The 18,035-nt window shown below is 34.0% G+C and overlaps 1 protein-coding gene across 5 annotated transcripts in view; it reads right to left on the bottom strand.

The window, feature by feature from the left end:
• LOC139963361 (potassium channel subfamily T member 2-like) overlaps nt 1-18,035 on the bottom strand; it is a 147,767-nt gene that overhangs the window by 74,740 nt on the left and 54,992 nt on the right. Inside the window, exon 1 of one of the 5 annotated variants that reach the window (XM_071964035.1) lies at nt 13,096-13,432. The exons of the other annotated variants lie outside the window; for them this stretch is intronic. The gene's annotated coding sequence lies outside the window, so the exon portion shown is untranslated. Of the gene's footprint in view, nt 1-13,095; nt 13,433-18,035 lie in introns of those variants that run through there. 5 annotated transcript variants of the gene reach the window in all.

Raw genomic sequence — 18,035 nt, 5'->3', positions numbered from 1 at the left:
TATCTTTCATACTGCCTGTGAATAATAAAGGGGTTTGTAATCAGATTTACAAGTTATCGTTATATATGTCATAGTATATAGGTACACATGCTACACAATTCTTATAAAGGATTGTAAGCAGGTACATACAGTACTGCAGCAGTAGCTATCACACAATACATTATTTTTGCATTGTAAATTGTACTTTGTGAGACAGACTGAAACTGTCAGACTCTCATACTGATAGTCAACTACTCAGTGCCAGCACATTTCTAATCTTGCAGCACATTTGATTTTTTGCCCATATTTGGTTTCTTTTGATTATTTTGATACAATGCTCCATCCAAGCACACACATTTTTTTAATTTTTTTTTATTATTGTCATGTTTAATGAAGTTAGTCCTGCTCAGTGCAGAAGCACTACTTTCCAGAGGATCCCTCAATACAAAATACATTGTAATCATGTTACGTCAACCTTCCTCTTTAATACTTCTTGCACATTGTCTGACATCATCAGCTGTATCTAGTGCCTCATATTTTGGTTACACTGTAATTGGTTTCATGTGTATGTGCCAGATACTATGGCATACATGAAGATTGATTATAACCAGCTTTCTGCATGCATTATATGGCTATAAGTTGTCAAGTTACTTTCCATTGCTGTATTAAAGGTACTTGCTGAGTATAAATAATGTCTTTCAATATGTATACACTGTTTTAGAAATTTCTACATGCATGGGGCTCATTTGTACAGAGGGCAGGCACACTTTCTTTTTATATGCACTGATGTCTATTATCTGAGTAAGTACTGTTTAACATATATAATCTCTGAATCCAATTAACATAATCGCATGAAATGCACATCAGCATTCAAACACACCGGATTGACTTGCATACAGATGCGCTGGCTGATTGATTAGTTCAAGGTTCCACCCTTTTAAAAACACAATTCAGTTTAAGGTGATTAAGACAATTAGCTCATTCTTGAAACTGAATAGTATGTTGCCAAAGATCTCTTCTTCAAAACTTACGAATGAAATTGCATACATACAACTAATGAATTACTCATGGTATACCACTAATTATGACATCACTGCAGCTGGTCAAGTTTTTACAGAACTAAAAAGGATGAACATGACAGGGCCCTCTAGTTGATTTTGGGCGTAGCTTGAGGGTCCCAATTGCCTACAGCCTGTTGTACATAATAACGAGAGGTTTAGTCAGAAAAAATCCACCTCCTATTAAACGTGGGACTTAAATTTCAACCACAACCCAGCTTTTTAGAGCATTAATCCATGTTCTAATTATAAGATACCTTCACTGTCAATATGATGCACATTCATCATTAATTATTGTCAGCTTAATTCTTACAGTGAGATCCACACCAACAGCAGTAAACAATCTCTAATGTAATGACATTATACCGATGGGAATGTTCAATGTCACATTGATTAACATGAATTATCATGAGTATGCGTTTACAAGGTTGAGTAAATTCTATATTTATGAAATATATATATGGGGTAAATATATTTGGGGAAACTAGTTGATTAGTTTCCAAGGTTATGTCTTGGTCTGATATCCTTGATGATCGCACTAAAGACACTGATTAAGGGTCATCAGTATTAAGGCCCCCAAATATGCTAGAATTAGGCAGACAACGATCACCGATGCTCAAATGTCAACGAGTGATTACTGCTCCTCTAACAAACGTAAAGTTACCGGCAACATTGAGATATTGAATTGTCTCTATGTTAATATTATATCCTCAATGGCTGGGACTAAGTTGGAGGATCAGAGCCTCTATACAAATAAAGAAAAGTATACTTTTTGAAAACTTCTAGCTATTTTTAGGGATTGCTAAATATCCAGTGCGATTTATTTATGACGTTTAAGTCAAAACAGATATATCATCAAATTGACAACATTTCTGACAAACCTCCACATTTCCTTTGTTGTTTCTCTATCTATATGTTTGTTTGGCATGAAATGGACAAGAGAGATTTTTCCTTTCTTTCAGAGGTGAATTGATTTGCGGGGCATTTAAAAAGTGAACTTATGTTAAGGCCATCACAGTGACATTGCTATGCAATTCCTACTGAATAATGTTTCACAAGAGCAGTCTAAGCAAGCTTTTTGCAGTAGAAATATTATCTAGATGTTAATTGACAACTATACTGTTTTGTCTTCTTCCTATATTTCGATATCACTCTACAGCTGTTAATTTCAACCTTGGATTGAATACGGTTATTGTTCTTGCACCGCAGGGCTTGTAAAATATGAACGTGGTCGTATATATTTCGATATTCAATATTCTGCTTCAAACATGCATGCCATTAATATGGATATATATCTATATTTATGGCACGAATGTTTAAATCAGAATATTGAAAACGACTATTGCAGAAACACAAAACCCTGTTCTGTGGTTACACATCTGTAACAGTGCACTTGTTTGCTTTAAGTTCATTATTGGTACAAACTATAATGACTTTAACATGGAACTCAAATCTCCAAAAGTGGTAAATAGGAATTGACTCTTTCGATCACTAAATTTCAAAAATAAATTTACCTCCCATCCATATCCTTCTAAATTCCTAACATCTTCATCTGACTATTGCATCTGCTCAAAATGTCTCACTATGAGGAGCTCAATTTCTTTACTATAGGAAACTAAACATAAGCTTTCACAATTTCTCAGTGTCATGGGAAACATTTCATGAAAAATAATCTCGAGTCGATTTACTCTTCTCAACTCGGAAGGCAATTTCCAAGTAGTTTTTATTGTCTGGTTGCAGCTATAGGTTTCATTGAAATTATCAAGTCGTGCAGATAGAAGAAGCATACTGTGTTTGCATCATAAATGAATAATTAGTGTTTACTTTACAAATGCAAAGTACTTCTATAAACACACTATTCTCATGAGAACCTCAGCAAACAACCTTATGAGAAAATGGATATCACTGCCCTTGACAAAATACATAATTACCCACCTGAATTAAATCTCTATTTTGAGTCACAGCTATCATCTGAAATTCGAACTTTCCATTTAACACCTGGCAAATATTTCAGTTTGAACTCCTTTCAAGTTCATCTATGGCTATCTGTTATCATTACTTCATTTGAAAGATTATTCTAGTACTAGTTGGAAACTTCACAACAGTACCATGTTATGTTTGTTAGCAATTATTCTCGTACAAGTTGGTAACTTCACAATGTAACATGTTATGTTTGTTATCAATTGACATAAACTATTTCATTAATAATCTGTCCACTAATATACTACCAAACTTAAAGCAAATTGTGCTTCAATATAATAATAATCATAATAAAAATAATTGATACGTATAGATATAAGGCAACGCTGGAACGATAGAAGCAATTCTATATACTTGCTGAAAGTAATTGTACTAGACAAATTTAGAACTTTCATACTCTCTGTCTCAGGATAATTTGAGAACAGCTGCAGTTAATTATTTGATTTCCATCTCGGTACCCATTTAATTAACAACAGACACGTACTGATTATTACAATTATGGTGATCCTTAAATTTGTTTCCAAAAGCAAACAAATGCAGTCTACACAAACAAAATATGTACGAGCTCAACATGTGCCATGTCCCAGGTAAGAAGTAAATTATACAGCTCTAATGGCAGCGAAAATTCCAAGAAAACTAGACAATCAAGGGCAGCTGTATTCCACTCATTCTAACAAAAACATAAAACAACCTTGGCACATGAACGATAATGACCGCGGAGCAGTGACAACGCATGCTGTCAACAAGCATTCAGACCTTGGGCACAAATTTGATGAGTTCGATGTTCGTTGAGTATTAAACATGATTAAATTTCCTGTAAGATCTGGGTCGGATATTATACATGTGCTCACATTCATGGATCCATGTCCTCAAACAGTATTAACTTTTATGACCACTTTGTATAATTGGGAGAAAATATACTCTTCAAACCGCACAGACCCACAGCTGCAGATACTGAGAAGCACTTCTGACGATCAAGAAGTGTAACGACAACAATTCCATGTACTGTATTCAATATTTAAAGTGGATCTCGAACAATTAATACGGAGCAGATTCTAAGTTGCATGCACACGGCCGTGTTCAAGACCATGACAACCTGATTATAAAGTTCTAATATATTAGAAAGGAGATGTTTTACGACGTAGTATACAACTGATTATTGAGATACACTCAACAGATGGAAACGATATTGATTTGGATTCGCTATGCAATTAAATTGCACTCTTCATGAATCCTACTTGTGCGTGTTGCTCCAATGCTACTGTTTGAGAGGTTAATCATGTCGGGGTGGAATTATATAGGTTTCTGTGCTGGCGATGATAATAATCGAACAGCAACTTTTGTTGTAATCAAATTTTAACGGAAATACATCGTTATTTTTCGAAAATTTCTTTCAAACTTAATTTGATTAAAATTCCGGTTTCTCATTTTTAGATACAATATTTTGAATTATCCATGAAGATGTTGATGATTTCAATTCGATATCTTTGTTCTTTTAGTATTAGTGTACAATTACGTTTTAACGGAAGTCTTTTGAAGAGAAATTGAGATTAATTAAAGTAGGTCCTTATAATGTTATGTCAATCATATTTCATATCTAGTTTGATTTTATTTCTTCAAAGGTCTCTCTATAGTGATATATATATATAGTGATCACAATTGCAACATGTTATGAACCAGTTCCGTCATTATTTGTCTGACATAGTTTTTTCTTCACCTTCACCCTTTTCAAATTTAACAGCTTCTAATAATGGCGAGTAACCTTTTCTTGGGTAAATTTACACACTGTACCATAAATCATTTTAATTATAATAGTGTGTTCGTTGGGCATATACTGTACAACTTAAAAATAACATGTCCATAAACATTCTCCTGTCATTTATCTTGAAAATTTACTTGATCCTTTGAAAATCATGTCTTTACTTAGTAAAAAGATAAAAATAGCTAATGTCTAATCTGTCCTTATAAGACAATGCATAAAGCTCCTTCCTCATGTTACAGCTATGAAAGGATAAGAAAAAGCCCTTGCACGAGCTGCCAGGGAAATTAAAACTGCCATTTTAAGACTCCCTTTAGAGTTTCACTAATTCTCTCTGAAAAATGTCGCTGGCACTCTCCTTGCATTTGTTCACTGAGTTATTGAATCTGGTTACACAAATTTCCTACGTTTTGCTTTGATACGTTAGACAAACTGATTAAGTTTGCCAACTTAGATTACCAATTGCTTGACACTGCAGTCTACACTTGGTCAATGAAGTGAGAGGTTTCAGCGTGTAATAAATAATTCCATCATTATAAAAAAGGAACAATATTATTCAATTTTTTTTAAATTTGGTTGGCATTAAAGCTGACACATACAGTAGGACTGCGTGTTTGCTACACCGGCAATGCTTGGAGCAAAAACAAAATTAGCCTATGAAGAAGGTCCTGCAAGGATCGAAACGTCAGGCCCTCGGACAATACAAATTATCTAAGCATGAATAGGAGTATTTCATGTTGTTCTGATTTCAAAAAAGCATATTTTACAAAATGTCCCAAGTATGAGCACAAGTACATGCAGGTAACAATGCTAGAATATGAGAGCAAGTACAGTATAAAGTGAATATGAGTTTTCCCCTTTTTACCTACAGTTTGCCCCTGGTCCTTAAACTAGGACTCCATAGGGCGATTGCGCATTTTCTGTTACTGCACCTGCCCTGAAAAATACTCCTGATCCATGTGCGTGACTCGTTCACCTTGAAATTTTTAAAATCAGCTTAAAACATATCTTTTTCTGCTTAGAGTTTGTTTGCTTTGTATCTATTTTCCTTTGTTAATTAGCGCTTTGAAACTTTTGCATTAGGCGCTACCTATTTTTTTAGTTTTTTTTTATTATATTATCGTCATCTTTAATGAGGGTAGTCCTACTCAGTGCAGAAGCACTGCTTTCCTGAGGAGCTCTCTATACAAAATACATATACAATATTATGCAGTAGAAAATGGTAAACATCCAAAAGCACAAAAAGGACGGCAAATTTGGGGGAAGACTGTTCCACCTGCCTACAGAAAACTTAAAAGACCTTCTACCATTCCCAGATCTAACAGGAGCAAGTAGAATATTATTAGAGCAGCTAGATCTAGTTCTGTACGAATGGCTATCTCTCAGTAGAATAGTATTATCAGTAAGGTTAATAAATGAAATGAAGGTTATCTGGAGCCAGACCATGGACACATCTATACATAAATGTTATTTATTATTATTAAATTGGCTGAGCACTACAGGTATGCCATAAAGCACATTATGCTCAGAGTTTATAGGCTTAATTGTTATTAGGATATACAGTATCATAGAAAGCTAATTTCATGAGCAAAAGGAGGACACACTTCATACCATCATGTGTATTTCCTAGCGGGGGTTGTGGATAATTGGTTAGCCATGGATTACTACAAATAACTGTTACACTACTTTTTTTATTAAGCCAACTTCCAACAAATCGCTGCATATCAAAATCATTATGTACAAAGACTATGAAAGTTGCTAATAAATTATATATTAGATTTTTCTACTGATATTTAACGACACTCCTACGCTACCCACTCCCCATCCCTCATGTATCCCTCTGCAACCCCTCAATTTGCCCTCTACAAGTTTTCACTAACATATTGTAATCTCATTCATTCTTTACATCACGATTGAAAGCTTTTTGTCTTTGAGTATGTACGTGATATTTTTAAATATTTTCTTCATGGCAACATTTAAAGATTTAACCTTACCAAATAACCTTATCGAACTACTGTACGTAGCATTGAAGGACAAACTACCAGAGGAATCTTAATTGCTCCGGAATAACCACAAAAAATTAAAAACATTATACGTGGATTATGAACAGATTTTTGTCATTAGGGACGTTTTTCTCCATTCTGAATATATGTTGTTGTTGTTCGTTGTACAAAAGCAGGATATTTCAAGGATTTTGAATACATCATGCACTGCCCAGTGCGTTTGACATCTGACGTCAATTTTTCTCAATTTAGCAGGACTACTTTGTAAATTTAAACCTTGACCACAACCTTAACTATTTTTTATCTTGTTCTTGCAGTTTTACAATTAAATTGTTCAGGTAAGTATGGTAGTCAAAATAATCCCATAGGGTACTACTACACAGGGAAATCAGGGTTATTTATAATAAATAAACATTGTTCAAAACAAATTCTCAGACCATCATCAACAATACTGAAGATGATAGAAGAAATAATTGCAATGAACTTAAATGCCATGTAGTTGTAAATAAATTGTTAACATTACTTCTTAGAAAAAATTCACCAGATAAAAGGGGACAGTTTATCTGCGGTTTTTAGCAACATGAAGCTGAGATGAGAAAACTGTAAGCTTTGTTTATAGTCAATAAGTTTCTGTGAGTCAATTTAGATCCTTTGATAATTGTTTTTCCACTCTTGTGTATCTGATTTTGTTTTTGTCATCCACAGCTGGTGCATTGTGGACAACAATGAAGAATGGTAGAGAGAAGGGGAGGAGAGGATGCGAGAAGGGGAGGATGAGAGAGGGGGAGGAGGTTAGTAGTAAAAAGCTGGCTTAGAAATTACAGCACATCAAGTTTTATAAAAAGAAATACTAGCTTCTTCTTGTTTCCCCGAAATACACATCCATAAGACGATATAAGTGTCCCCGCTACATCTAGCATTTATATAAAAATATTTGCTCAATTTCAACTTGGTTTCCCAGACTTTCTGATCTTCCAGGTCCTTTACCTACATTTACAGTGACTTGAAATGAGTAGGAATCATACAAAATTGTAACTACAAAGATGCAAAATTGGCTTTGGGATCACCCAGCAGAATTTTGCTTTAAAAGCTGAATTTAGACAGAGTCAAGCATACTATGTCAAAATGAAAAGTTGTAGCGGATGAACATACGGAGAGGCGTAAATGCAATTTCCCTGCAGCAAGGTTGAATTATCACACAAGCTGCTTAATTACCCAGGCAGACCAGATGCAATACCTATTATGTAAAACTAAATAGTACAAAGGGTACATTCTATGCAGTCTGCTGTAGCTTATTTCCTCCCCCCTCCCCCCTCCTCCTCCCCATCCCCCAAGTTCTGTTTTTGACATCAAAGCACCTTTAATATTATTTCACCTCGTTTTTACTTTTAACTTTCTAGCATATTTGGGAACAGTCTTGATGACTATTTTAGCTTGGAAAGTGGAAACTAATCACAAGCAGCTAGCAGCATATATTCCAGCTATAAGCATATATACTGAATGAAAACTGCACTCACAACAACAATAAAGAATATGTCAAATTGTCAGGAACGGTGCCCACAAGGTTTTTAATAAAGTATGTCTTTTGCAAGTGTCTTTTCTCCCCCAAATGGCATTAACGTCTCACACTTTCCCTCAGGTATTAACATTTATTTATCTTTAGTAAGTTTCCTTTGGTTGCCTCATGGGCAGATTAAATTACTCCCAAATGAGAATTGGATAAAACGTTATTAAATATAAATTGATAAAAACAGAAGACTACATCCTGAGTATTTGTATGAATAACAGTATGAGGTATCGTCAGTTTTTATTATATGAGGTATCGTAAGTTTTCATTATAATTATAATCAAAAAGTTCATGATATGAACTAATTGAAGCAAATAGAATTTAGAACATGAAATTCATCCTTCACTCCAATCTTTCTTAATAATGTCTTGCCAAGGGGAGTGAGGGGGATTAGGAGAGTGGGATTTGGTTATCATATTGTTAGGCAAAAATATACCAAGGATATAGTGTCATATACCAGTTGATAAAAAGAGTAAATATATACCTGGAAGGATAAAAATTATTCACATCTACACTACGTAACATACTGTGATAATGTGGTTTTGACAATAGACGGCAAAAAAATGTGTTGGTAAAACTCTGTTAAAGCAATGAGCTGCAACCACCAGAAGATCTTTTTTTTAATGAGTTTGAAAACGATTTATTTATGTCGTTGAATTAAGCTCAGTCGATCAGCACTCTTTGAGTGCAAGTGTGATATCAGCTGGTAACGAGTTTTATCAGAAACGATTAATTCCATCAAGATGCGAGAGAAACCAAAATTAATTGCATGGAATAACAATTTAGTTGCTCACATTTTGAGTAGCAGCTTTTGAGGTTCTAATCAATTCTTTTTGTTTTCCATAAATTACTGCAAATGATAATTGGTCCAGGACTGTACATAAACTGCTATAAACATTTGCATTTTGTACTGTAGCATTTTGCCATGTTCAGTTCAGTTATATACATGTATAGACACACAAAAACAGTGCAGTAATGTTATATACAAGATACTAGCAAAAACATGTGGTCCCATATAGATTCTTCCTTGTAAATGCAAGCATGCATTTGGCCTGAGATATTTTTTGATTAAAAATGGAGTTGTGTTTAAAATTGAGTAAACTGTGACTGAAAGGTAGAAACATGTCAAGAAACTGTTAATTATGAGCTAAATACAGTATCAAATCAATAAGCATCCCCTTCACAATTAGGTAGGCACTGTATTTAGATTGGTTTGTACATGATGTCTCTAACAAAGGCTTACAAGACTATAAACCACTGAGGCTAGCTACAGTAGTACAGATATCTAACAACTTTGACTTTCAGAAATCACACAGTAAAGGGTGACTTCCAGTTGACTGAGTTCCACATACATTCAGAACAAGAATTGGTCTTCAAATGCCACCAAAAAAGACTTATTTCCTATATTTCTTTGTATTAATGTATTGAATGTACACCGTGGAAAATTCATACATTGATGTGATGTATTCTGAACAGCACTAATGTACCCCTACTGTATGCTACCTTGAAATTGACTAGCAAATCTGGATTTAGTGAACATTATGATCCATTAAGGGTAAGACTTTTAAAAGCACATTTCGGTAACATAAATCCTAACATAAATCCCAAGAAGCATTAATGTCTGAAATATCAGGACTTTTGTCTACAAGCTAGCCTTCTGGTTAAGTGTCTGAGCATAGTACATAAGTACATAAAGTGTGTGAATGTGCATAAATTTCTTGAAAAACCATCTCTGGTTGTTTTAGATGGAGTGTTTATAGAGATGGGGCTCTCAATAGGCATTGTGTTTGAAAACTAAACAAAACAATAATAATTCCATCTAAGGTTGATATAGACTCACATTGTTGAAATAGTTTGCCTGTGACACAATTGCCTTACAAATTATTCCTCTGATCACATTCAGAATACAATTTTCCATCATGGTCATTTTCATTGTTATGAATTCCATTAAATATACAGGGTGATACACCTAACTGAATGATCACTCAATTCTCTGTCAGTTTACTTTATCAGATGTAGATCTAGCTCTAGGGAGGAAGGGATTAACAATAAATAGAACAAGATCTACCAAATTAGGTCAACCCTAACAACTTTATCTCCCCAGAGACTTGTACAGTTATGATCATCATGGATGTTGCATGTTAACAATATTAACCAAGTACTGAAGTATCATTCACTAAAACCAAGTGGTACAAGAAAAATAAAAGTGTTAGACACGGTATTATCATGAATGTTCAGCGCTTTTCGCATGAGCATCCGACAGTTTTGTTGCAAAAGTCTTGTACAGAAAGGACAGAAAACACCTTTCGTTACTCCATATTTCAGGCACATTGTGCGTATTATAACAAATGTACAAAATGCTGTCATTGAATCAAGCACGAAATGTTTGACCACCTCTAACATGTACTGTTCAGCCGACACAAAAATAACTGTCTTTGACAGTCCAAAATGTCACAAATGAAACTATCCTATCCTTGTTAATTCATATCACGATGAAGCCTAACCACCTCTGAATTAAGCATAACCACTCAATCGAAAACATGTTTACTAAAATGGTAAAGAATGAGGTGTCACGAGGATTTGATTCTTATCTGCTTTAAAACATTTCTGGGTCATTACTCCATGGATTTTAAGTAGCTGAAACTCAGAATATGCAGGTCCAACTTGTTCAAGCTCAATCTGATTCCATGCTGTTTTGCCCGTATGTGTACCAGGGGATTTCCACACGTTCATATTTTGTAGGCTTTCACAGATTGTGGAAATAGATATATTTGTCACATCACAACAACATGTTTTACACACAATGTTGGTTAAATTCTCTTGCTACAGGCTGTGGAGGCATGCATTAAGCTCTCCATTTGTGTTTTAAAAAGATTATTATTCCCATACGATCACTCACAAAATGACCAAAATGTTTGAGAAGTTTTATAACGGGTATAATATGGTAAAGAAGAATGATGCATTAAATCACAAACTTCTGTCATTATCATATTTTAGTGTGAAGCAATTAGGCCCAGTGTACTATGCCTTACTGCATAATGAGCCAACGGAACATATTATTCTCTCTATGTTTTGTGTAATTGTGTTTTGAATGCCGAAAGAGTCTTGACGTCACTCAGAGTCATACAAGCGTAGGGCTTTGAGTACTTGACTCCAAAATATCAGGAGTCACCAAAAGCCTACCTGAAACCTTTGGTCACTGATCTGTATTAAAGTTTATAATCTTCCGAGATCTCGTGCGGCCAATCACAGAACAGATGGCACCTCTTAGTTATATATCAAGTATATATAATATAAATATAATATTTAAACCACTCACAAATTATGAAAATTAGTATCCTCTTCAAATTTCTTGACAGATGCATCATGTGACTTGCAAATCACCAAGAATCAAACTTGAGATTGTCAACTGCTTTGACAGGCAATTGGTACTATGTCACAAGAAATATTAAATATATAACTGCATGACAACAGCACAATGCAATGTAACAGTAAGAAAGTCAATGTAATTACCTATACTATTTATGTACTACATACAGTATGTACATAACAATAATGTCCAGATAACAACTTTGATATATATTCCCCATTCTATTGTTATCAATGTACTGTTTTATTTGGATTTATACTATATCATATCATACAATTGTTAATCTTCTTCATTACAATAGTGTAGTATATGTATGTTTATGAACTTCAAGTGGCTATATGAGAGGGTACTTTATATGAGGGGCAATTGCATGCATTTAAGCTTGCAGTGCTAAATATTGAATGAAATGCTCTGACTATAGATTATATGAGAAGCCTACAGAGACTTGCATTTTATTTTGTTATGTATTATTAGCTACTACTTGCCAAGATCAGGGAAATGGCACACACTTCAATATAATTCATACAGTAACTTCTGTCGTTTCATCAGTAAACACACATGTATGTAAATACAAACATGTATGTAAATATACAAGAATGTATGTAAATACAAACATATCCTAATCTATCCTAAACTATTCCTTTGCAGCATAATCATAAAATAAAGAACAATTCTGACATTTTCAATGATAGCCCATGGATATATACCTTGCAAACTCATCCACATGAGATGAATCATCTCATAATAAAGAATTGTACTATTTCTTTATTTCTTTTAACTATTTACATTAATGTGTTAGTTTTATGCATGTGCATGAACCCTTGTTAGTGAATGAAACTAACACACCAGACTTGTTGTATGAGTACCTAAAACGAGTATAAGGCACTAAGTGCTAATAGAGTACTTATACTAAAGAGTGTACACTATAGATTCCAAAATACCTTGAGTACAAGTATGAGTACAAATCCATCCATGGTGAGTAAGTGTACATACTGTGGATATGCCAGATTACTAGTATCAATATGGACTCACTACTAGTCTTCTAAATATAGTGTGTGTAGAGTGTATATGTTTGGAAGTTGACAACTTAATAATCCCAATTACCTTTGTAAATAGAAACATACAAATCAAACCCAATTAAAATACCTCTAGTCACTATAAATATAGAAGCTTGACATAGGCCTTTATTCACACCTCAACCTTTCACAAAACTCTCCCCCTCCCCTCCCCCCTTCCCCCTCCCCAAAAGAAAATCAAAGTCAAACACACAACATGCTCTGATACACTCTCTTCAAAAGATCAAATCTTAACAAAACAAATTCCTCATGAGAAACAATTAAATCTAAATGCTTGCTTAAAACAGAACTGATTCCTCAAACCTTCCTCGAATCTAAAAAACCACCGCTGAGAAACATCTAAGCAGATTCAAATAATGCAAATACTTCCACGCACAAAGATTGAAACACTATCCTCCATTAGCGAGAGTGAAAGAAGAGATAGCTGAAGCTAGCAGACGCTTTTCTCCATTTGAATCAAGACACATTTGATGCGAGTAATAAGTTAAGCATGCCGGCGTGCACTGACTAACAGGATGCTGTAGTTGCAGCACCTAATAAGACCTTATAGTTGAACCACAATCAGACTACATGTGCTGCTAACGAATCACGATCTCTACCGAAAGATGAGTTGTCAGATACTTAATTCAGACACACGGACCTGTGTATTTATATATATGTATTGACGACTACTGGTTTGTTCATACGTACAGCCGTCGATATTCACAGTTTTAAAACGAGAAAGATTTAAGTTCATAATAATAAAAACCTGTTGGTGCCTGAAGCAATAATCAGTCCCAGGGCATATATAACTACATTTAAGGTCAAACACAGTTTTTTTTATATATTAATTTATTTCGATACTGTTCGCTGAGAACAAAAGAGAGGGAATATTAATAAAACAGCCACGTATAATGCTTCATTGAAGTTTGGCATCAATCAGATTCACATGATCTCTTTGACTGTACTTCATCAATAAACAGCTAAGATATTAATATTACCAAATCAAAGTTGGCTGATATGGGTGAACATTGTTTCCAACCAACCAATAAAACTATTATGTGAGGTATATTCTTTCCTCTTCTCCTCATATTCCCCTGGTGCTTTATGAAACTGACAATGTAAAAGTTTGATTGTGTAATATATTGATTAAAGACTGCATCTGGAAGGAAGGATCAGAGAAATAGCATTTTAAGCAAGACTAAAAAGGTAATAATGTTACATGAAGCTGAAACAATGGGCTGTTAACTTACGTATAAAATTCAGGATTGTTATTAACATTAGTTTTTCAACATCAATCCTGAGAAAACCATGGCTGATGAATATCTTTCCACTGTATTCCGGTCCATGTATTATAAATATAGTACTTTATATTAAAGTCTTTAGTTTAACACAAAAATAATGTGTAGGTGGATTTATGTGTAAATACATATAAATAAATAATTTATAATTGTTGGGAAATATTAATATTTACAATTTCAAGTAAATAAATATTTATATATACTTGTTTATTTATTTTAATATATAAAGAATAATGACTAACATACAGATATATATATAAAAAGTCTAAACTTTTGCAGTTTTAACTTCCAAATTGCTTTCTGCAAGGTTCTTTTAATAAATAAATGAAAAAGTGTCTGGTTGACAAAATAATTGTTAAGGGTATATCAATTACTCTCTCGTAAACCTAGCTTCATTCGGTGAAATTTTCCTTTATTTTTCTCAGTCAACTTGAATAGAAATCTGCTTTTATTTATTTATATTTATTTATTTGTTTTTCCACAAAAGTACAAAGTAGAGGGAAGTCTTCCACAAAGCTTAAAAGCTTAACAGTGTGGAAGACTCCCTGCTTTAAACTAAACTTGGCCATCTTGAACTGGTTTCCATACAACATGTAACATTTTCTACTGTAAAGTATCTTTACTTGTGGAACTTGTCAAATTGGGACACAGCGTGACCTTACAGGATTGTTTATTTGGCACGGAAGCCCTCAATGAAAAATGGAGGTCGATATTGCTTTTTCACGCATGCATGTCATTTTATACAATTACAACTGGCCATACAAGATCAAGATCAATTTTCATAATAAATCTCAGCCATAGACTACTGTAGAGGGCGACGTTTGCATAACTAAAACAACAACAATGTAATACAAGGACTATAGTTAAAGCAAGATTCTATTAGCAGAGAATAATCTAGTGTTTAAATTTTGCATAGCAGTTTTGAAAAGCACTCAACCTTTTTGTCCTTTATAAAAATACTACATTTCCTGTGTACAAAGACTGCTATACATTTTTGCACTTCGTAGAGCCATTTTGCATAGCATTTTTGTGATGCAATACCGTATAAATTATTCCTTGATTTGGGTAGAATTTTGACCAAAACTAGGCTGAGAATACTAATTATTGTTCTAAATAAGATATTGATCAATTAACCATATTGATCAATTAACCATCCAATTAACCATCCAAGACAAATCTGTAAGATTTATTATCAACAACAGGCACTCTTATTTAGACTTTTGATTTTGAATGTCAACATTTTATTGCCAAGACACTTCTTCATATAAATCAGGTTAAAAAGTAAAAACTAGGAAATTTCAATAATTGTTGACTTCTAAATTTCACTGTTTGAGATAAAAAGTAATTTAAACTTTTCCAGCTAATGATCTACATTATGGTGTCTTTCTAGCATCATACACTGTTGAAACATTAACAAAAGACAATCCCCTCCCCATCCCCCCCCCCTCCCAAAGGAGCTATTATCTGGCAGCAATTCAGGTACAGAAGCAATTGTTACATTCACTTACTCCTATAACTTTTGTTTCAAACTTAACACTGCTGAGTGACCCCAAAAGCATTTTATTAAATTATTTGAATTCATTCTTGTCAACTGTTTGAAATATACTCAGTTTCCTAAAATTAATGCCTCTTTTAAATTTATGAGGTCAACTTGCTGGTTGTAAAATTTGTCTAATAAAATTAAGAGGCATATTTTTAATAACAATGTTAAGGTCTGCACGAGTCATAGTAAGGTGGGTTTTTTATCCAAGAGCAATCTACAGTTTCCCATCTGAAATGACTTTCTAAATTGACAAAATGTCAAATTTGACTTAAAATGTTGAATTGGAAGCCACCCAACGTGTAAGTTGTAATCCATAAAACCTTGCAGGTTTCTCCCACATTTGTGGTCGCTTAAGCGTCATAAAAAAATTGCTGATTATTATTATTATTATACATAGGACAGGAAGTGACCCAAAACTTGAGGTACTTATTGTCAATGTCTCAACAGAAGTTTTAAAGCAGTTTCAAAGCAATATTGAACTGTTTAGTATGTCTATATGTACTTTCACATTCACAATCACAATCAAGTTTCACAAATCTATGAAGCAACATCAATAATTTTCCTGGGTCTTTATTCAGTTTCAAAAATTGAAGTTTTACAGCGTATTTATTAGAGATAAGTGGGTGATAAGATGAAAGATCACATGGACATGTTTGAAAATGATTTGGAAGTATCAGGATTAATGAAGAGGATAACGAAGCCTCCGTCTCAGTCATCATGTCAGGCCTGCCACGTCTCATATGATCAGACGAGATGACGTCTCATACGCATACGTGCGTCTCAAGTCTCATCAGACGAGATGAGTCAAGCTGTTGACATACATGTCTCAAGATTGGTGAACAAGATTACAACCGGAACAGACATGACTTTGTGGCTGCAATCTACTATACAGTTTTGGCTCGTACCCAAAAAAAAAAAAGATTCCATAGAATGGGCTGAAAATATATAAACATGTTGAGGCAAAACTTTTTGTAAGTATTAAATTATTATAGATTTCATCTCCCTTTTATTATGATTGGATTTATAGGGTTATGACTCATGCACAGCACCAATTAACTTGTCATTTTAGAATGTGTTGTGGGGTTAGTTTGTTCAAAAAACTACAAAGACAGAAATCAAAAGGGTATCAAAAAAAGTTACAAAGTAATATGAAATTCTCTGTTCAGATAAAAATAACTGTAGCTCACTTTGTGGTCCTTACCAAAAATAAATAATCATTTCTACAAATCCTTATTGCCAGGTCACATCTGTCATTCTAAATGATATTAAAAATAATGAACAGTGAAGAGCCCAGTGAAGACTTTTTCTTAACTTTTCTTGCATTTTGTCAAAAACTGAGGGTTTTATTGGAAGTTTGCCAAACTCACAGACTGACGTATGAAATGAAGCTTAATTTGTCCTAGTCAGTTTGGCTAGCTGCCAATGAATATTTCAACGGTAACAGGGTGACCCAATTGCATTTAACTTTTACTCTGCAATTCATATTTATGTAGTTAAGTAAACATATTTATTCTGGGCTGTTTAATAGTACTTGTAATAGCAGGAATTCAAACAGTTATAACGACTAATGGACAGGATTTGGGATTTGGCCGTTTAATCAGTGTGTTTTAATTTAATCAATATTATGAAGGTTTGGAATGACATATAGTACTGATCAGATTTTGAGGGCAATACTAATCAAATTTAGCTCTCTTAGCGCTAAACCTCGATTTGGAATAATCGACACAATCAATATCACATTAATTTTCAATACAATCGATAGAGGTAATGATTGCAGGTTTGTAATTACAAATGGCTATTGATCGGTGATGAATTAAAATATTTTTTTGAAAAAATGAGGCTACATCCCTAGGACCCGACATCAATTCAGGGGAATGAGCAAATATGGAGGAGGTGCAGGAAATACATATGGGATAAAGAATGAGATCAATTTTTTCTTATTTTCATATCAAGGGAAATCAAAGGGTGCAACAAGGGAGCCAGGTTTGATTGTCCCTGTGTCTCAGCATAGCTGGGTCTTCACTCCTCTTTGAATGTATTGTATGTACATATTAGATCCTCCTGCAAGCAGGAACTCGCGAAGAAGCCATCATTGGCTTATCAAACCGCAAGCTGACCGAAGTCAGTCTCTTAGCTTCATATTTAATGTCCATGATTATGAACTGTCAACAACTCTATAACTGGAAGACATACATTAATCTTGGAGTGACTCGAACTCTGGGCCTTATATGATTGGAAGGCACCGGCGTTAACCACTAAGCTAGAACACTCCTAATGTATGCATTGTATGTTGCACTATGATAGTATTACCTCATTCATCTACATATGAGTGCCTGTTACAGTGGAATTGGTCCACAAACTAAACTGAGAGTTCCTTCATGGATACTTCTTTTTATTTTTCTGTCAATACAGATAAAAAA

Source organism: Apostichopus japonicus, chromosome 22, assembly GCF_037975245.1.
Source record: "Apostichopus japonicus isolate 1M-3 chromosome 22, ASM3797524v1, whole genome shotgun sequence".
NCBI classification, from domain to species: Eukaryota; Metazoa; Echinodermata; class Holothuroidea; order Aspidochirotida; family Stichopodidae; genus Apostichopus; species Apostichopus japonicus.
The sequence above is the reverse complement of the archived record's forward strand: the minus strand, read 5'-3'. Positions and strand labels throughout refer to the sequence as shown.